Source organism: Megascapheus bottae, chromosome 13, assembly GCF_031878675.1.
Source record: "Megascapheus bottae isolate mThoBot1 chromosome 13, mThoBot2.hap1, whole genome shotgun sequence".
NCBI classification, from domain to species: Eukaryota; Metazoa; Chordata; class Mammalia; order Rodentia; family Geomyidae; genus Megascapheus; species Megascapheus bottae.
The window spans coordinates 40,551,964-40,570,779 of record NC_143521.1 but is presented as its reverse complement, the minus strand read 5'-3'; the positions used below and the strand labels follow the sequence as shown (position 1 = coordinate 40,570,779).

Genomic DNA, 18,816 nt, shown 5'->3' with positions numbered 1-18,816 from the left:
TGATTTTTTTTAATGGAAGAAAGTCCTTTTTAAGATTAAAAAAATCGAAAGAATTTGATTCTGTCAGATCTGCTTTAAAGATATATTGAAACAAAATGGAATTAGAATCCATTGATGAGCAAGAAACCCTCTTCCATCACTCACAGACACACACATGTGCATGTACATGCACACATACACACACCCCACATGTAGATCCTCATTACATGTTCATAAGCCACAAAAAATCACTATTTTGAAAACTAGTAACAAGTACAAACAAATCAATTTATACTGTCCTGCCTGAACAAATTCTATTTCAAGATAAGAAAATAGTTGATGTGTGCTCACTTCAGCAGCATATACACTAAAATTGGAATGATACAGAAAAGAGTAGCATGGCCCCTGTGCAAGAATGAAATGCAAATTCATGAAGCATTCCATGTTTTTAAAAGCCATATAATGAGTGATTGTTGTCCTCAATGTACTATGTTATCTCTCATCTCTTTTGCAGTCCCTTGGCTATCTCATATTGTCACAGTATTTTACCTTATTATCTGATATATTGTATAAATGTTTATTTGGTTATTTGAAATCAGATAGGGAAGGGGGGGGAAAGAAGATGAGGGGTGGGGATGCCAGGAGGGAAATGGGGACCAAGACATGAGAAAGGGTATCTGTGTTTGTGAAGTAATGCAACTTCTATCTGGTGAATATAATGTAACCTTTCTATTAATTACAATAAAAATATGTGAAAAAAGGAAAATACTTGACGTATGAAGATTATTCTTTAAAGCAAAGGGCCTGATAGAATTATCATCTTGGAGCACTTAATGAAATAATGGAGCATGACAATTATGATCCACTAAAATCACTGAATTAAATTTGACAAGGACATTTATGAGACATCACCAAGCATGTCTGAACCCTCAAGCCAGATGAAGAATCAAATCCTACTGTGTAACTCCTCAGATAATGTTACATGAAATAATTTTACTCCCTCCCAAATTGAACACAAGTCTAATTAAACCTCTGGATCTAACTACCAGTATACAGGCTTTGTGAGTGATTTTAGGAGAAGATAAATTGCATCACTGGAAGCAATAAACCAAATTTAAGATATACTACAAGGATAAATGAGCTGATGTCTCCAGCAAATCAATGATGTGGAAAAGCAATAAGAAAAGTAATCTTTGGGACCTCATAAGGATTCTGATTTTAGTAAATTAACTCCAACCAAACAGCTTTGATGCAATTAGGTCAATATAAATGTGGATGGCTATTAATAGAATTAAAGATTCAGTTTGAATATTGGGTAATCATGTCATACTCCATTAACAATTTTTATTATCTTTTAGTCGTTAACACGGCGTGGTTTAACTAAACATGTCACTTTATGAGTACAATGCATGCTGATTGGTGTCATCGCTTTCATCATTTCCCCCATCTTTCCCAATCCCAACCACTGCCTCAACTTACCTGACTCTGTTTTTACATATATACCTTGCATTAGATGATTAGCTTCTGCCACCATTCCTCTCTTCATTTGTCTGTCCTCTCCCCTTCAAGTCAACCCCACTTAGAAAAAACATGTTTTAGCTTCCTGGTATTCATTTTGTTAAACTGTCCATGAAATATTTAAAAGGTTTATACCATGGGACCCTGTGCTACAATAATTTGCTATGCTTGAAAATATTTTCAGTAGTTAAACCCACATTGAATAAGTTCTACAAGAAATAGCATGATATGTAGCATTTTCTTTAATGTATTTTAACTTAAGAAAGTAAAGTGGTGTGGTTACTAAGTGAGTGAAAATATCAATGATTTTTATCTTTGAGTAGTTGATACATATGAAGATACACATTTCCAAACACAGAGATTTTCTGAATTACTATTTCCAGCAGAAGAAAAGGGGATACAAATTGGTAAAATGAGAATTTTAAGGTCAACATAGAACTCATGTATGTGAGGAAGTCTATCTTACAATAATAAAAAGCTCAAAATGAAGAACTTAGATTCTGTCTTTCTATAATATAATGAAAGTTAATAACATTTATGCATTGTTGAATAAAATATGTTCATAGAATGTAAGTGGTCTGAATATCTCTATCCTGTTTCCCCATTATTACAGTCTGAATGAATATCTCTTCCGTAACTCATGTTGAAAATTAATTTCCCTGAAAGTAAGGAACACAGAGCTATGAAGATTCTCCTATCCTAAAGCATTCAGAAAGCAAAGCTGAGAATTTCTCCAATGATCTCAAACATAATGACATGGAAGGTTGTCCCAGAGGAAATAGAAATGAAGAAAAATATTGAACGAATACCCTAAAATTCCATGGCTTGTAAAGTTTGATTAAAAATGAACCCATATTATTTTTATAGATTTTCTAATTTATAGTGAGAAACTCAGAGATTTCAACTGGAATTTAAGTCAATAAAATAAAAGTAAAATTAAAGAAGATAAAATAAAAATAGACATCGGTATACATACAGATACTGATAAATGTAATGCCTATGAAAAGGAGAAAATATAGCTGACTTGCAAATATAAATGGCACAATTATTGGGAATTTATTATTTTAGTCTTTTTATTCCTACCATGTTCACAGACATAACTATGTGCAATGTGGATGTTCTTTTAGATGTTTAACTATGGAAAGCCCTAAACATGTTTGTAGTTCCAAGAATGGGAAAAATAGTCCATCTACTTTTAAATGCTTACTTATATAGTGTTAAAATGCTCAGCCAGCAAAAGGAGAAAGAACTGTTCCAATAAACTCCAAGCAATAACTTAATTGGGTCTATAAAAAAGACAGAAAAAATAGAGAAGACTTATTAATGTTTTCTCAGAGTGTTTCTCTCATTCTCACCCTGACCCAGCCATATTATGAGCAGATAATCATAAAGTTTTCATTCCGATGAAATCTCCTTGGAATTTTTAAGGTCAGGGGGAGAACACAGTCACTAGAAAGAAAATTTCATCTCAAGAGTGAGAACCACAATAGAAAGAACTTTTTATCTTAAATCCGTAATACTTTGTATACCAGATAACAAGCATTAGATGTTATTCATTTAATAATTCATGGTCTGCTTCATTCCAAAAACTATTGAGGCAGTACATTATGTATCTCTTCTTTGAAACAATCCTGAAACAAAACTAAAGTTCCATTTTGAAGAGTAAAGAGCAAAAGATAGAAGGGACTTTCTCAAGGTCAGAAACAAAATGAAAGCTGGATTGTGAAGCATTCAGAGATTTCCTGTGCTTTTACTCTGTGTTTCCAATTTTGGAGTTTTTATTGGAATGACCAAAAGTGTTTCACAGATTTTTCATTTTTTTTAATAGATCTTGAAGATAGAATTTGAACCCTAAGTGATTTCTTGTAAAGATGGAATGTTTCCAGGCTGGGACTTTGACCTATAGTAGAGTGCTTGCCTAGCATGCATGAAGATCCGGGTTAGATTCGTTGGTACCATATACATACAAAAAGGCAAGAGTGATGCTGTGGCTCCAGTAGTAGAACTCTAGCCTTGAGAAAGCCAAGGGACAGTGCTAAGGCCCTGAGTGCAAGCCCTAGGACTCACAAAAATGTATGCTTTGTATTTTGAAGTATATGCAACAATTAAGTGTATAATAATTGAATAATTTAGACACATCAATCTTCAAATATTTTTACGTTTTAAAACCCTGAATGATGATTCAGAAATCTTATTGAAGACTAAATTAACTGGCAATCAAAAAGCTTTTCAAACACTGTTTTATGCATACACACATGTGCATATCTACATAGACTGTACTCCTACCTTCAAGCACATGGTTTTACATGTATAACCTGATCTTTTTATACAGCTCTACATGTGAAAAAAATGGAGACAATAAATCTCCCATAAGTGAGATCTTCTTTTTGGAGGGAAGGGAACCCTGGTACTACGTCTTGAATTCAGTGCCTGGGTGCTGTCCCTTAGCGTTTTTTCCTCAAGGCTTGTGCTCTCACCCTTGAGCAAAAGTTTCACTTCTGATTTTTTTCATATATTTTAATTGTAATTAATAGAAGGGTTACATTATATTCACCAGATAGAAGGTGCATTACTTCACAAACATTGATACCCTTTCTCATGTCTTGGTCCCCATTTCCCTCTCCCCACCCCCACCCCTTATCTTTTTTCGCCCCTTCCCTATCTGATTTTATATACCCAAAAAAGCATATATAGAATATATCAGATAACAAGGTAAAATACTGTAACAAAATGAGATAACCAAGGGACAGCAAAAGAGATGAGAGATAATATAGTACATTAAGGATGACAATCACTCATTCTATAGCTTTTGTTTCTGTATCTTGGAGATCCTTTCATTTAGCATCATACTGTATGGCTTTATGTATCTAGGTTTTGCTCTATTGCAAATCTCTGCTAGGAGAGCCCAAGGTTTCTACTGATTATGACAAATAAGGGAGACCGTTGAGCCTATCTTCCTTTGAGTCTGGCTTACTTCACTTAAAATGATTTTTTCTAAGTCTTTCCATTTCCTTACAAATGGGGCCATGTCGTTCTTTCTGACAGCAGCATAGAATCCCATTGTGTATAAATGCCACATCTTGTTGAGCCACTCTCTTTGCTATGGTAAATAGTGCTGCAATGAACATGGTTGTGCTTCTGGACAATTGGGTAAATGCCAAGTAGTGGAATTGCTGGGTCATAGAGGAGCTCTATGTTTAGTCTTTTGAGGAACTGCTTTCCATAGTGGTTGAATGAGTTTGCACTCCCACCAACAGTATATTAGTGATCCCTCCTGCCCACATCCCTGCCAGCATCTGTTATTAGATTTTTTGATCATGGCCATTCTAAGTGGAGTGAGGTGGAATCTTAGAGTTGTTTTGATGTGTATTTCTTTTATGGTCAGAGATGTTGAGCATTTCTTCATGTGTCTATAGGCCATTCTTATTTCTTCTTCAGAAAAGACTCTCTTTGTCTTTGGCCCATTTTTTAATGGGATGGTTGTTTCTTTGGAGATGAGTTTTGGAGTTTTTTAGCTGTTGATATATTTTAGATATGAGGCCTTTGTCTGTTGTATGGTGAGTGAAGTTCTCCTCCCATTCTGTAGGCTTTCTAGTTAGTTTGCTAGCTATGTCCTTTGCATACTTATCACTTCAGATTTTTTATTGCTTCGCTGGAGATGAGTCTCAGATATGTCTGTCAAGGGTGGCTTCAAAACATGATCATTGCTAAATAGTATTTTTAAAGCTTTTATTAATATTTATTTTTTACCTCATATTTCAAAGGTCAAGTTTAACAAATAGGTGTTCAAGAATGGGATCTCTATATACAATCATCGGCACATAAATTTCAGAACAAATTAAAATTAAGCTGAGAGTTTGTATGTCATAGATACATATTGATTTATATAATATATTATATCTATAGAGTGTATATCCTATCATATATTTTTATGTCTATATGTTTTATATCTCCAAGACTATGTATGTCCCTAACCTTAGGTACCAGAATATTGAGTCCTCACTCTTGTACTATTTGGATCTAATACTCACATATCAAGGAGGCCTTGTACCTTTTGTTACTTTGGTCTTGACTTACCTCACGCAACATGATTTGCTCTAATTCCATCCACTTCCCAGTGAATGCTATTATTTTATCTGATCTGCTGGCTATGTAGAATTCTATTGTATATGTATGCCACATTGTTTTTGCCAGTCCTGGGCCTTAAGCTCAAAGCCTGAGCACTATCCTTGGGCTTTCTCAAGGATAGAACTCTACAACTTGAACCACAGCACAACTGTTGACTTTTTTCTATGTATGTAGTACTTAGGAATTGAACCGGGGACTTTGTGCATGCTAGGCAAGCACTCTACCACTAAGCCTAACTCTCTGCCCATAGGCCACATTTTTTGTATCCATTCATCTGCAGTAGGGCGCTCTGAGTTTTTCCACCCCTTGGCTATTGTGAATAGTGCAGAGATAAGCATGGGTTATGATCCTCAGGGTAGATGACCAGGAAAGTGTATTTTTAGTTTGTTGAGGAATCTCCAAATTGCTTTCCAGAGTGGGTGTACTAGCATGCCCCCGCACCCTTCTGTGGCTTGGAGGCTCTGCCGCAAGGGGTGGGGGCGAGGCCCTCACATTTCTAATTCTTTGATAGTGTTGGTTATGAGCATTAACTGTGTTTCTTTTCCCAGACATATAGTTCTCTGTAGTTGTTGATTTCTTAGGATAGTTGGCTCCTGGCTCTCCCCAACTCTTTTTTTTTGTGGAAGAGAGCTGGGCTAGGTCCTTATGGTTTTAGTGCCATCTTCTTTGCCTACTAAATAGTATTTTAAATTACTTCTTTCAACCACATAACTACAAATTTTCTGTTATCATATCATTTCCCTTTGACTGACATACTTAGAAGCCCTGGCATTTCCCCCATGCTCTAGTACCACTGTACTATTAATTCAGGATCAGAGGATTCACTAATTCACTGGGCCTTCTGAGTGCCACATGAATTGGCCAGTGTGAGAAGTTAAGAGGCAAAACCCTCAGGATCTTTAGATATTCATTTAAGATACCTCTCTAATAATGGAGAATGAAACACTTGACACAGAGTAGGCACAAATAACGCTATCGTTTAGTGCTATTGCAACTTGAAAACAAGCTGAATGTTAAACTGGAAATGTGTGTGATACATGCTGAAAAATATCATTTTCATGAAAGTATACTCAAGATAGAAAGATATTATCTGAAAAACAGAGTTCTTGGTTCTTCATTCGGAAAATGCAAGAAAAATTAGCCCATCAGAAGGTGGTTTATATATCAGTGTTTCATGAATTCTTTTAATAAGCTATGATGATTATACTTACTCTAAGTGACTCTAGACCTCATGTCAAATGCTGAGACCTTGTCAATGCCCAGATATGCCTTCTCCAAAAGTACATGCCAGGCAGCTTGCCATCTCAAACTCTGACAATTTTATTTCTCTTTGACTTTCACACGTATGCACATTAATATTCATATTCTGAGAAGATCATAGTTAAGTGGAGAGAATAAATAAGTGACATAAATTACCATCTATTATTAAGAAGAGTCACAGTTGTAACTTCACACATGAGGAGTTGAATTCATAAAACGTACAGCCAGGAGAGGGAAAAAAGGCACTCTTCAACAGACTGACATTTCTCAGGAAATAAGTGGAGGCATAACCTGAACATATGTCAACCCTTTCAAAAATAAAAGAAGAAAAGAGAAGTCAAATGCATTAGTGCTACTTGATGATTCTATGCTGAAATGAAGTTTCCTACTACATGGGAATATTATTGCTTCTATCATGCCTACTTCTTCGTGGGGCTCAGATATGGGATTGCAGGGACAGGCAGTCTTCATCAGCCGTGTTTTGACAGCAAGTGATAACAGATATTAGGTGACTATTTCCCTGAAATGAAATGTAAGAATATGTCTAGACGTTATTTTCTCTGAGTAGCTCCTAATTTCATGTGCAATCAAGTTGCCCTTGGCAACTCAGGGAAAGTTAGCTTATCTCCCCGAGTTCAGCATAAATAAACTAGGAAAGCTTTTGCATGATTTCTGTGTTGTCTTGGTAGAAAAGCAGGTATCACATTCAGTTCTAGTGAATCAGATCCAGGTGACAAAGCTAATATTCAAGGATGGCAAAAATGGGGAAGGGGCAATCTGGATATTCTAGTTTTCAGTAAAGATATAAATTAAGTGTCACTAATTTTTTTGGTTTTGCATAGCTATTTAGATTCCTTTCAATGAAGGAGTGACAAGTGCAAGTGATTAGAGGACAGGGTACCCTAGAATTAGAGGAAAACTGTCAGTCACAAAATGAGTTGTATTTTCAGTGATCTTATCATCACTATGATTTTCACTCTTGTAATACTAAAAGACTTCAGAGGACAATAGGTTTGCCAGTCTGCAAGGAAACATTGTGCCTACTGCTACTCAGGCAGGAGAAAATAGACAACAACTCACAAGGTAAATGGGGGATTTTTCTGAGAGGCACATTGGAAACAACAAAGGTTTAGAAGATACTTAGTACAAATGACTTCTTCAAAAAGAATGTGGAAGAAATTAATGTGTACATATATTAATGCAACAGAAGCTAACCAAAGTATGCAGAAGAAAATAATGTTTCAAGAATATGTGATTTTTATTATGATTTTCACGAACTCATATAGCTTTCCATTTAACTCTCGAACCAAGGAAAGCTTTCCTTGGGATTTGAAACTTGAAAAAGAAAGATAGAATTCTAACTCAAAGTTCAACTGTGGAAGGGATTTGTAAACCTATGAAATCCTGGTTGAAAGTTGGCATCATCCTTAAGTAAATAAACATGGGCTATGAAAAGTATGAATTTTTGTATTCTCTGTAAATTTCTTATAATTAAGCATCTTTGAATTTCATTTCATCAAATGAGGTAATAAATTATTAACCAAACAAAGTTGTTCCTGAGCCTGGGTGCACAGTAGAATAAACTAGGAAAACTTTAAAAATGACAGCTCCTTGAGCCTCACCCCAAATATATTGAATAACAGTAAGCCATGTTGGAAAATCTAGGCTCTATTTTTTCAAAGATCCCATAGACAATTTTAGTCATTCTCTATGTTCTGCCTACCTGTGTTTGAGACTCAGTGCTTCAACTGTATTAATAAGGAAAAACTTGTAAGAAGCATCAACAACAAGGCAATAAGTTAGATTTCCAAGACAATATCAGAAGGATTCAGATGATCCAATTAGCAGATCAATTATAACAATATTATAACTGAACTAGATATCAATTTATTGATTAATGATAAGAATTAATGATGATTCAATTATCAAACTGACAGCATCCTTACAGGAACATGGTAGTTTATTGAAGATTGTCACAGGACACATTAATATCTATATAACATTTCAAAATGTAGCCACTTTGGAAAATGAGAATATTGTAGATTAGTTAAAGTTTGGTTATACTATATTGGACTCACCTCTGAAAATAATGATGGTTATTTGCCTAATAAAGAAGGGCACATGTACATTTAAGTAGAGGGAAATAAAAGAGAAAACCACGTGAACATAAATTCAGAGACTGGAGTGACATGCTATGAACCAAGTAACACCAAGTACTGCCCATAGTCTCAAACTGCAAGAAACGACAAGGAAGAATTCATCTACAGAGGCTTTACAGAAAGCCTGGCCCCAGTGACACGTTAATTTCAGATTTCCAGACTCAAGAACCTGAAGAACAAGTGTGGCTTGAAGTCTGAGTATTTGTGGAAATTTCTAATAATAATGCTAGGAAACAAATACCTACATGAAATCTCAAAGAATCTGCCCGAATCAACTGGGTAGAAAGAAGGAAAGTCCATCGATTTCAAAGCAGGTGAACTTCCAGCACAACACTGCAGAATTTTACACCAAAACTTTAAATAGTGTTGGGTCAATTTGGACTTCCGGATGACCTTTATTAGAATCATCATTATATAGGGAAGAGATATAAAAGAGTGATCCCTTGACTGTCTGAAATTATCAGATCTAAAATATTGGCAGGTTAGATTTCAAGAATTTACTTGTATATTATTTTTAAGTAGGTATACAAAGGAATTGCCATTCAACAAAACAGATTATGAATACAATGAGCCTCGATCCGTTTCACCCATTTCACCGTAAGAATAAACTCTGGAATATGGAAACAAAAGGTTTATCTTTATTACGGTTGTTCTTAATGTACTGAGTGAAGTTATTTTTTTCTTTTCCCTTTTAGATCTATTTCATGTGTTTACTGTATCTGCCTTTGTTATCTGGTACATTGTATATACATTTATTTGTTTATTTGAAATAGAGAAGGGAAGGGGAAAAATAAGATGATTGGGAGGGGTGTGGGGAGAAAAGGGGAAGAAAAACATGAGAAGGGGTATCAAAATTTGAGAAGTAATGTATCTACTACCTGAGGAATATAACTGTAACCCCTCTATACATTACCCTGACAATAAAATAAAATTAAAAAAGAACTTACTTTTAGTAAGTTGGAATTTAAGTTGATCTTTTTCAAGTTAAGAACCCGTAATGTGGCATCCATTTGTTTCTTTATGCAAATAAAATTTGAATGTATGAAAAAGTAAATGAAGTGATTGTGATGTCAGTGTAAAAATTGTTGACCTGAAGTCAACATGTACTTTTCTTCAAGCCTCTTTTGCATGAAGCTGGGATGCAACAGGTGTTGTATACATTTAGCATTATAATGTGCCTCTATGGGGAAATACAATCACATTCATTTTATCATCTAACTCTCACCCAAACCTTGAAGAACGATGAGAAGTGTCATGATAATTTCTATTTTATAGACAAGGATCCAAAATTTTTAGAGAAATTCACAAATCACTCTCCTGTGGTTCAGTGCTAGATCATGACACATTTTCTGTCCTGATATTGCCAAAAATTAGTACAAAATTAATGAGAAGAATGAGGAGGGGAAGAAGTGTGTTCTTGCTCATTCAAGTTTTTTTCCTCAGGAAAGCACAAAAAAATCAAAATCATATATAACTTTTAAAAAACACAGAAAGGACAGTAAAAAATCAAGTTTGTGAAAAGCCAGCGAGAACTCTTTGTTAAGAGAATTTGCAAAGCTCTAGACAGCATGGAACCTCAGCCTGTCTGATGAGAGACTTCTTATCAAAATATCTTCAAGGTTATTTTCTGGGACGCTCCAATTTTTATTAAGAATGTGAAAGCATTCTTAATGAGAGAAGAATTGGACAGTATCTTCACTAGCTATGTATCAGACAAAGGCCTCATATCTAAAATATATTTAGAGTTGAAAAAAATTAAACTTCCAAAAGATAAACCCTCAAAAATCCAACAACCCAATCAATAAATAGGCTAAAGATTTAAAGAGAGACTTCTCAGGGGAACAGGTAAGAAGGGATAATGGACACATAGAGAAGTATTCAACATAGCATAAATGAAATACAAATCAAAACAACATTGAGATTGTACCTTACTTCACTTAGAATGGCTACTATCAAGAAAACTAATGATAATAAATGCTGCCCAAGGGATGCAGCCAAAATAGAATCTATTGGGAACAGAAAATTCTTCAACCACTCTGGAAAGTAGTATGAAGGTTCCTTTAAATATTAAACATAGAGCTTCCCTATGACCCAGCAGTACCACTCTTGGGCATTTATCCATTTGACCATAAAATTAGACTGACTACATTAAGGACACAAACACAACTATGTTCATCACAGCATTGCTTACCAGTTGAAGTTCATTTTATTTTCACCAAAATATCTCTTTTTGATGAGGGTAGTGTGTGTTCACTTGTATGTGCATGCATGTGCTTGTATTTTTTGAAAGCCTATTTTTACTGCTGAAAATTGTGTGTTTGGGTATGGGTGTGGTATTTTTCTCCATTGCTTTCAGAGAGCGGGCACTAATAAAAATATTCAAAAACAATGTAGTTTACAATTAATAGATCTTGATAGAGAAAAATTAGAGACCAAGTAAGGAGAAAAGAGGATAGTTGAAAAGTACTAAAGTACAAATATTTTGGCAAGCCCCTGTTTTAATTTGAATGGAAAATGTGCATGGGTTATTTATTCTTTATGTCCTAATAGCAACGCATTTTAAATCCAAGACAAGTTGGACATGAGGAAAGATAAATCTAAGATTTTGTTCACTCTAAAATAAATAATGGAAACGCCTTATTAGAAAATGTTGATGATTACAAAATTCAATAAAAAAGTTAGTTGAGATTCAAAACAAATGCTTATCATGGAATCAACAAATTTGTCAGCACATTTCATTCAAAGTTAAGAATTTCAGGCACAAAGCACTCTGATTTTAATATCTATCTATTCCATGGCTCATTACTATTCTCATTGTCTGTGAAGCTTGATCATAATTTTACTAGGTTAAAAACTGAAACATCTGGTGGCTGGGTGCTTGGCCTAGGGTAGAGTACTTGCCTAGCATGCATGAAAACCTGCATTCAATTCTTGGTTCCACATATATAGAAAAAAGCTGGAAGTGGTGCTGTGGCTCAAGTGGTAGAGCTTTAGCCTTGTGAAAGCCTAAGGACAGTGCTCAGGCCTGGAGTTCAAGGACCAGGACAGGCAAAAGAAAATTGAAACTTCTAGGCTTTTCAGACCGATTGACTGCCCCTTCTTTTAGTTAGAGATTTCATTAGTCCAATAGACAACTATTGTACTACCATGTTTCCTAATCTTATTACCAATTGATTTTTTTTAATTCACCACTTACATTTTTTCCCTATGGGAAGAACAATTTTTTTATCATTTCTTTTTCTGGGCCTTGAGGATATGTGATTCTCTGGCTTTGGGTTGACTGTTAGCTTTTAGTCTGACTGTGTTAAATCCCTTGAGAATAAGGACCCTGTAAGGTCTGTGGCTAGCTATTTTACAGGACTTACTGGAATGTTTATCAAATAGAAAGTTCCAAGCAAATATCTGCAGACTGACCGATCCAAAACAAATTCACCCACCTTTAAACAGTGCTTAACTGAAACACAAAGAAACATAGTACTGTTCATTCTTTTCTTCCAAGACAAGTTGAGCATGATAAAAGACAAATCTGCGATTTTGAAAATTTTGATTCTTGTCATCATTGTGGTACACTGTGTGAAAGCCTGATAGACACTATGGTTTTCTGAGATTGTGTTCGTATAAGTAGAGATTGCTTTTCCTAATAGAAATAAGCCTGGTTCTGTAACTAGTCTACTATTTCCCATGAAATGATGTATGTCCTACAAAACTAAGAAGAATAAGGATGGGTTGGGTAGGTGAAGGATGGGTGAGAATGATGAAAGTGTTGACACTGACCAAGATATACTGTATTCGTAAACTACTTCATTAAATGGAAACTCCTTTGTAAAAGTATGTAAAGATAATTTTAAGAAAAGGATGAATCAAAAAGTAAAACGAAAAATTTAAATTTGAGAAAAAACATTTTTTAAATATGAGGAAAAATAAGTGACAAAAATGCCAAAAAATAAAAATAAATAAATGAAAAGGAGACCGGGTGTGGTAACTCACACCTGTAATCCTAGCTACTCAGGAGGCTGAGATCTGAGGGTTCAAAGCCAGACAGAGCACAAAAGGACTTGAGATTCTTATATCCAATTAACCTCTAGAAAATGGGAAGTGGGTTTTGGCTCAAGGGAAGGGTGGTACCCTTGAGCTGAAGAGCTCAGGGACAGGACTCAGGCAGAGTTCAAGCCCCATGACCCAAAAGATGATGTAGGGAAAGTTATTTCACAAACTGGGAGATATTAAGTAACAACTCAGTGTGTAGAGGATAGCTTCCCTTTTTATTTCTGTGCCATTTCTGAGTGGGAGTATTTTTGTCACTTTTTTCTTTAAAAAATATGCCCTCATCAGTAGCTTCACAGAATACTGGCATATGTTACACTAATTAATTTTAGTGATAGAAGAGAAAATATAATTCTTAACTAGAGTCCTTCATGTGTCTCACATGCTATGCAAATTTCCTCCAGGGACAGCAGCTCTGTGAAGTCCTCCCAAGCTGGCTGCATTCTCACTGGTTATCAGCAATCTACTTTTGACCTTAATCTGTGACATCTTGAGTTGTACATATATTATTTGCTTCCACTTAAGACAATTCAGCCAACACCCAAACAACACCATTTCTGTGCTCTGCACTTGTTCATACATTTATATCATATTAATTCTAAGATGTAGGTGCCTTTTGTTTTTCAATTTACAAATGAGACAAAACAGAGGGACTGACTATTCATTCAAGTTCACAAACCAAAATGGCATATGTAGGATGTGTTTCTCTCTCTCTCTCTCTCTCTCTCTCTCTCTCTCTCTCTCTCTCTCTCTCTCTCTCTCTCTCTCTCTCTATATATATATATATATATATATATATATATATATAGTTTGGGTTTTGGTTTTGGTTTTGCATTATTTTACATTTTAAAAAGACTTTATCTTGCTCAACTCCTCAACATAATTCAACAGAGTAATGGAAAACTTATCAAACATCAATGTTAGGTTGCATAACTACCAGTCTAGTACTCAGAATTGTGGTGCTGATCAGTAACATAGTTCTCTGCTTTCCATTATTTCATGTACTATATTGAGGACCATACCAACCAGGAGACTGTATTCATCACCCATTATTCCACAGTGGGGAAAATATACTGACTTTGCCAGGTCGATCATAAGGAAACAAAATTGGAATGGCAAAGAAGTCATGGGACTGTAAAAGAATTCAATCATTTCTAGTGTTGTGTTGCTTTTCTCTATTTGAGGTTTTCATTTTTAAAGGTAATCAAAACATTAACATAGAATAAGTGGAGAATAAGCACCAAAGAAGGAGAATTCAGAACCAAGAAAGAAATGATTGAGGGCCGAGAGTTTGGCCTAGTGGTAGAGTACTTGCCTAGCATTCCCAAAGACCAGGGCTCGATTCCTCACGTACCACATACATAGAAAAAGTCAGAAGTGGTGCTGTGGTTCAAGTGATAGAGCTCTAGCCTTGAGAAAACCCAAAGACAGTGCTCAGGCTCTGAGCTAGCCTTGAGCAAACCCAAAGACAGTGCTCAGGCTCAGAGCTCATGCCCAGTACTGGCAAAAAAAAAAAAAAAAGTAATGATTGAACTCACAGGGGCCACCGAGACTGTCAATGTAGTCAGTCTAGGAATCATTGGAAGCCAAAACTAAGTCTCTTGGATAAAAGAAGTGCAATAACAGAATTAGACATATCATGAAGAATTTTCTACAAAAGAGAGCTGTTATTTTATTTCGCAATAAGCTATTACCATGTGGTAAGTCTTGACTCTGGAATGGTCAAATCCGAGAATGAGCAGTTCACTACTTTGAGATCTTAAAAGTCCTTCTGTACCTGATTATCAAACAGATCCACTAAAAGATGTCTTAGTTTGGGGCCGGGAGTTTGGCCTAGTGGTTAAAGTGCTTGCCTAGCATGCATGAAGACCCAGGTTCGATTCCTCGGTACCACATACATAGAAAAAAGCCAGAAGTGGTGCTGAGGCTCAAGTGGTAGAGCTCTAGCCTTGAGAAAGTCCAAGGACAGTGCTCAGGCCCTCAGCTTAAGCCCAGGACTGGCAAAAAAAAAGATGTCTTAGGTTTATTGATTAGAAAGCAAATGTATTCTTCTGTAAAGACCATAGAGGACAAGACATTGTTAAAAAATAAGTGTGCATGATCTCAAATTAATAACTTTATTGATAATGAAAGAGGAAATAGATTTCTGGATTAAAAAACAAAGACTTTATTACTCCTGGCTTCTTGTTCATTTGCATAAATTTCCTAAAACCCTCTGAGTCCCAAAGGAGTATGTCAAAGACCATAATTGATGCTTACATTAGCAAAGGAGGAGCTCTGAGCTTGCATTTAAGTAAAAGCCAGCCAGTTCTTTGCCAGAGTATGTATTCCTTTATCCTTCAAGGTTGTTACAAGCAAAAGACTGAGAGTTGGCCCATATGGACAAAGCCTTGCATTCCTAGAACTCTCAACAAGAACATGCAGGTCATTTAGCCTCCTGGAATCACATTTCTCCAATATAGATCTCAAAGTCAATGTATTTGGGCATGCCAGAGTCTCTAATTACAGGATAAAGCAAATAATAGGGAGAAAAGACATTTCAATGGCTTAAGTCCTTTTTAAAACAATCCCAGAACACTGAGCAATAGATAAAAATAAAATACTTTGCTTCTAAATGTATTGAGTCAAGATGGAAGTTTCATATGTCACCAACCTTCTTGTTTGTATGCCGAAAGCACTAACCTATTTGGTGCAGGCTTATTTAGAAGGTTTCTAATAGCAAGAAGCACCCATTTTTCAAGTTCAGAATTGCCCAAATCAGCTTTTTCCTATGTAGGAATTTTCATTAGATTAAAAAAGGAGCTGGGGGGGGGGGGGTTCTCCCAGACTACTGCTTTCAAGAAAATAAAAATTTGTACAAGCTACAGGAGAAGATGAATCAATACTGCCACCTAATGGAACCATTTATTAATCCCACCACACAAAATTGTAGTTTTTACAGCTCTTTCAATTTCTTTATATTTTTATCAACATGAAGTGGGCTTTGAAAAGTCTATTGTGTTCATTTGGTTTTAAGAAATTAGGCACTTTCTTTGTTCCTTATTTTAAATTCATTCAATGAATAAGCTGGGTACAATGTAAAACAGAAACCATTAAAGAGATTAATTTTAGCAAATTGTTGGTAAACTAAAAACAAAGATGCATTGAGCATATAGAAATTTTTTGAGGAAAATAAAAGCTAAGAGAAGAATTCAAATTCAAAATAATTTTTAGTAGTGATAATGTTGGCACTGATAAGGTGCAGGATCTCTATAAATTTCTGTAGTTGTGAGCTACAGTAGATTTTTCAGGAGTTATTGACTTGTCAGTTGTTTCAGTGAGTTAAACCAGAAAACACTGTAGCAGCATTTTAGCTTTTGTCTTTCAAATAGGGGAATTATGTTACATACTAAAAAGGCTACATGAATGCAGACCAATAGATGTCCCAACATTTCCCCGAATCTTGTTGGTCTCAAGGTCATATTGCTCTAGGAGAAATGAAAAGAGAGAAAGGAAGAATGACAACTCAGAAAAACTGAAATGTATTTGAGATTCTTGGGATTCTGAAATTCCTTTCTTTCTTCCAAGTGAAAGAACATAACTTAGTAATTAAGATCATACATTTCAGAATATTTGTAAGCAGAATCACAGAGTCTTTTTGTTGTTGTTCTTTTCCATAAACCAAATTAAGCATTAATAGTTTTATAAAGCTTAACCTACACATTAAAATCCTAACTCCATATGTACCTATGCAAATTTCACCAGGCAGCTCTTTTCCCTCAATAAAACTTAGCTTCACCTTTTTGATAAGAAACAAAGAAAAAAACATATCCAGGCAGATGGCTATCAGAGACCAAAGAAGAAAGTATCAGCTCCGTCCTAGGAAAATCCGGCTTTAATTGAGTATGCAATGAATGAATGGCTACATGTGAAAATATATATTTGTCTATTATAGAGAGGGAACTTATTTCTTATCTTTCAATTTTTAAATTACCTGACTGGCATATTAGGAAATTGCCTTATCTTATAGAATCCATTACTTGTTTTCTGTCTCTTAGAGTTTCTACCTATACACTTAAGGAACTATCCTTTAAACATTTATTTTTCCTGCCAATTAGTTGATGAAGAACAATCAATTTCTTTCATCCCTGAAGGATGAGGTGCTGTTTAGTTTTGCTTCTGTTGATCTAGTTTTCTTAACTTAACCTTGGACAAGAAGACAGATTATGTGAGAACTTCCTTACCCTTTTAATGTAGAAGCACATTTAACTGTAATGTGTTGCTCATTCTGGTTTATTTCTGTATTGGTGAGCTCCAGATAACATAATGGGAATATGAATATATTCATTCCTAGTGTGCTTCTATACTTCCCTCGGATACAAATCATCATTTTTGTAGGACCTCTCCAAAGATTTTTTTTCTCCACAAAGGCACCAGTGTGGCTGAGGAATTAAAGGCAGAGTTTCTAAAGCCAGATTGTCTTGGATAAAACCTAATCTTGAACACATTTTTCCATGTGGTCAAGGCAGGTTACATGACACTGAAATTGCTTTACCTGTGAAATGGGAAAACACACAGCCCCTGTCCAATTGTGTACAGTCAGAAACATAGAGACCAGCGTCATCAGGAAGGGGCCTGCTTTGTGCTTCAGGAATAACAAATTCAGTGAAGAAAGTAATTGTACATACTCTTCATTCATCCCACATGTATTTGAGCTCTACTAATTACTGGGCTCTAATGACATGCATGGGTAAAATCTGACACAGTATCACTCTCCAGAGAATTTGTAATCAGCAGAATGGAAAAGAAAGTTTTTCCTGCTGTATTATTGTATGGTTCCAGAACAAATGGAAACAAGGAAAGGTGAGCGCTTTTCTAAGAAGCAGTCCCATAGTATGGTGCTGAGGCCCTCCAAGAGCCTCCTGGGGTAGTTGAGAGTCACAGAAGGCATTTTCACAAAGGCTGTCCAAGAAAGAGTAGCCACCAGCAACATGTTTTCACTCTGGACCAGTTTATGTCCTGATTTTCAGTTTGGTAAATCATTGTGAAGGTTAGGATATTTATAAGAAAATTAATGTTCAAAATGACTCAGTGAGATGGCCCAGACTACACAACTTGCCTGGCTTCTAAGGAATGTGTATCTGATTTCTTTACTTTGGAGAATAAGTTGGGTTTGCTCCAGGTTAACTAAAAAGCAAATCTTTCCATTACTGGAATCCTTGTATCACTTGGATAGGAGACAGAGATTCCCCATACTAAACATAAAAATAAGAAAGCCATACTAGAAAGATGAGAGTTGTGATAAGTACAGCTTAGGATGCTAGGAAAAGTAATGAGTTGATATAAAACCCAAAGAGCTAAGTGCTGGGGAACCAGCCACGCTTGCTCCTTTTCGCTTCCCATTCCTGCTACCCTGTGGCTGGCTTCTTGAGTCTTCAAACCCAATACTAGAGCAGAAACTGTAATCAAACATGGTAGCCTAGGTTCTTGCCCTGCCATAGGAAGTGCTCAGGATGTAATTAATTTACATTCATTTCCACGTCCTGGGAAATTTAAATGAGGCAACACATATTTAAAAGTTGTTAAATATATTAGATATGATTCCCACATCATTGGCATATGATAAATTATACAGGATTCTAGATACTCATACAAAGTGAGATCTAAATGGAGAAACACAAAGAAGCAATGCCTATCTTCATATTTCTATAGAATAATATGTGTATATATATATATATACAAATATAAA

At 35.5% G+C, this 18,816-nt stretch overlaps 1 non-coding gene across 1 annotated transcript; it reads left to right on the top strand.

Annotated features, from left to right (window-relative positions):
- The first annotated feature begins 322 nt into the window (after nucleotides 1-322).
- LOC150055886 (U6 spliceosomal RNA) lies at nucleotides 323-429 on the top strand. Its single transcript, XR_016537517.1, has one exon. It is a non-coding gene; the product is annotated as a U6 spliceosomal RNA (small nuclear RNA).
- The last annotated feature ends 18,387 nt before the right edge of the window (nucleotides 430-18,816 follow it).